Source organism: Dysidea avara, chromosome 1 (genome assembly GCF_963678975.1).
Source record: "Dysidea avara chromosome 1, odDysAvar1.4, whole genome shotgun sequence".
NCBI lineage: Eukaryota > Metazoa > Porifera > Demospongiae > Dictyoceratida > Dysideidae > Dysidea > Dysidea avara.
This window is the reverse complement of record NC_089272.1, coordinates 23,596,025-23,599,681: the sequence shown is the minus strand read 5'-3', so window position 1 is coordinate 23,599,681 and position 3,657 is coordinate 23,596,025. Positions and strand designations below refer to the sequence as shown.

General features: G+C 37.9%; 1 long non-coding RNA gene across 1 annotated transcript; it reads right to left on the bottom strand.

Moving 5' to 3' along the window:
• Positions 1-390: 390 nt before the first annotated feature.
• Positions 391-763, bottom strand: LOC136251758 (uncharacterized). The gene is made up of 3 exons (XR_010699190.1): positions 672-763; positions 526-615; positions 391-440 (listed from the first exon to the last, which is right to left on the bottom strand). It is a non-coding gene; the product is annotated as an uncharacterized lncRNA (long non-coding RNA).
• Positions 764-3,657: the final 2,894 nt, after the last annotated feature.

Sequence of the window (3,657 nt, the reverse complement as noted above, 5' to 3'; positions counted from 1 at the left end):
TTAAATGACTTGGTTGCACACTTTTCTAGTGTGTGTGGGTCCTGCAGGAGAAGTGACAGTCTTCTTCTGAATGAATGGGTCTGTAAAGAATGACATCATCAGCATATATATATAGTCTGACCGATGAGATGATATTATTAGGTAAGTCATTTATGAATCGTAAGGGGCCAGCACAGTGTCCTGTTGGATCCCAGATGTTATGTCAACAGGGTCAACGTTTACTATTACCCATTGATGTCTCTCTGAAAGAAACTGCTTTAACCATTCTAGAAGGTTGCCTCTAATGCCATAATGATGCAACTTGTAATATAGGTGTTGGTGAGAAACTGTATCAAACACCTTTGAGAAATTCAGCAGGTATTGCTGGCAATGAATCATGTCTGTGTGATCCTTCATCCTAGTTGCTCAACTTCCAAATGTTTGTTGTAATACAAGTCCACCTGTAACAAAAATTGTGTATTACAGTTAACAGTGAATATTCATCACACAACATGGAATGTATACATGGTTTATATTATTACGCACCTACAAGTGGGTTGAAACTACTTGTCATTGATGTATGATGACTGACACATTCTGTTTCACTTAGCTTGTGCCTGTTAGTTCTGAAATAATCTATATCAAAATAGCAACAGATGAATTCACATCTACTACTAACACAAAATCCTTACCTTTGATTTGCATCAAATAATTTGTTTTGTTCTCTACTCTGTATTGACATTTCAATCCAAGAAACTCCACATTTCCAGCAGGTATAATAAGAATTTCTTGTTAGGTTTTACTCCAAAATCTTCTGATTATATAAAGATGTAAAAACATGACATCTTCAGGTTAATCTAAAGATGGACAAACCTTGAATATCTTCAGGTTTCAATTAATCTAAAGATGGAAAAGCTGGATATCTGTTACATTGTAGCAGGTATGTCCAGTCATTATGCCTTTATTGTTAACATTGACATTGTATACTTGTAACCATCCTCTGATTACTATAAGCAAATCGTGAACATATCGAGTGAGAAATCGTGAAATGCAACAAAAAGCATTTACTATAAACCTCCACCACAAACCAAGTCTGTAGCTCTGTACAAGATAACTCTAATAAAATAAGCTCTTATGTACAACACCACATAATGTTTTTTTTTTTTTTTTTTTTTTTTTTTTTTTTTTTTTTCCAAGTAACCATGGAGCAATTAATTTACATGTATAGCAATACATCAATAGATTGTGCCTTGATGTATAAAAGCTGACACATTTGGCAAAACCATATCTTAATTGTGTGGTAATCTCTTTCAACAGCCAGTTTGTCTTGTGTTTGCATGTGTGTATGTGCATATGTCCATATCTTAATTGTGTGGTAATCTCTTTGCACAGCCAGTTTGTCTTGTGTTTGCACGTGTGTACGTGTATATGCACTTGAGTATGTACCTTAATCTTGCTAATTGCTTGGAGACAATAGTACATATTTCCATTTAATTGATGCATGTCATACATATTTTGTACATGTGGTTTCCAAGTTATATTAGCATAATTATGTATTGTTCCTCACGGACCTGAGCAAGGAAGAGCAACCTTGCCATTTGCTTAGAATGTAAGAATAATCTTTTGTAGTTTCCATTTAATTGATATGTTGTACAGTACGTACATGCGTGAATTTAGACAAGGTATAATGATCTTGCCAATTGTTGGAATAAACATCTTGTTCTGTTTCTTTATGCACTTGGGAAAGGTCATGCAACCTTGCCAATTTTGCTTTTGTGCACCAACTTGTCCTTAGCATGTGTGTGTGTGTGTGTGTGTGTGTGTGCTGGTATGTTCTTGTAGAGAGGATCTGGTCATGGCTGCTAGGATACACAAAGTAGCTGGTGAGATTACTAAGACAAAGCTGCTAGTTGCTGGGATTGGTCTCACTGAATTTGACTTGGTTCCATTAGTATTGGATGGTATGTAGTTGAAGTGATTAATCAGTTTAAGCACTTGGCATCATTGGTTGAAACATGTGGTGGAGTAGCTGGTGAGGTTAGTTGTAGGATTGCACAAGCTTCCAGAGCATTCGGCAGTCTTGTTTACTGCATCAGATTTCACACTGGAGACTAAGAGAACAGTGTAAAGATATGTTGTATTGGAAGTGTTGTTTTATGGTGCTGAAACATGGGCCCCACCCTAGAGTTGGTTAGTAAGTTGGTAGGTTTCACTGGAGATGTATACGTTGCATTTTGGGTATTAGTAGACCTAAAGGAGTACCTCACTATTGCTGAGCTAGCTGGCAGATTTGGAATGATTGAGTCTATTGGTGAAGTGTTAACATCGTATATATCGAGATGGTTAGGACATGTTGTCCAAATGCCTGACATAAGGCAACCCAAGAAGCTATTGTTTGGTTGGCTCCCTCAGAAGCACCCTGCTCATGATGTCAATTAAGCTCCGTTGGTGAGACAAGGTCTGTCAGGATATGAAGAAGTATTGAGTAGATGAGTCATCTTGATATAAAGTAGCCCGACATCATACCAGATGGAGAATTTATTGCAATGAAGGACTTGATCAGCATGTGATGGCTCCACCTTTGAACAAACCCTCAGAAGCACCCTGCTCATGATGTCAATTAAGCACCATTGGTGGGACAGGTCTGTCAGGATATGAAGAAGTATTGAGTAGATGAGTCAACTTGGTATAAAGTAGCCCGACATCATACCAGATGGAGCATTTTTTGCAATGAAGGACTTGATCAGCATGTGATGGCTCTACCTTTGAATAAACCATTTATATGTACCACCTGCCATTGATTGTTTCAAAGACATTATAAGGCACAGATGTACTACCACCTGTCTTCGTCGTTGACAAAGAGGACACATCCTCTGTTGGACAGCATCATCCCAGGATGTCTGGCTTCAAATTCAGTTCCAGTTCAAGTGTGTGCGTGTGTGTGTGTATGTGCGTGTGTGTGTGTATGTGCGTGTGTGTGTGTATGTGCGTGTGTGTGTGTGCATACATATCTGGCTTGACCATTGTAGTGCTTTCCAAGAATGTAACATTTGTGTATGCATTTGGGAAAAGTACCAACCTTACTCCCTGGAGTTATCATTTGATCAGTGTATCCTGTGTACGATAAGTGTTGTGTTTGTATAGTGAATGCATGTGTGCATTTAGCTTGCCAATTGTGTAGAATTACGTCCTTTGGCAGCATCTCATAGTTGCACTAAGCAGAACTCTTGCCATATTCATTGTATGAGCTATTGCTCATAACTAAGCATATCCTTAAATGGTTAACATAGCAGGGACCATTTTTTGTCTTTTCTGCAGTATAATTGAAGTGAAAAATCACAGAGACTGGAAAAACCATTCCTAGGTTTTGAATGAATAACACCGTGGTAAAGTTATTAAGTATTAAGAGACTAATTTTCCAAAGCAGTCAGTGCCATTAAATAATTCATTGTATGGTCACCCTGAAAGTATTTACAGAAGAAGTCCTGTAGTCATGATGCAAGATTTAAGTGTGTTGCGTATGTGTATGTGTGTGCATGTGTATAATTGCATATTCAGGTTTGCAAGCAAAGATGCACAGGTATAGATAATGCCAAGGAAACTGTATCAGTGTGAACAGTGTTACACTGTATCTGTGTAATGTGCCATAATATAAATGCTGGGTAAAGGTGCACTGCA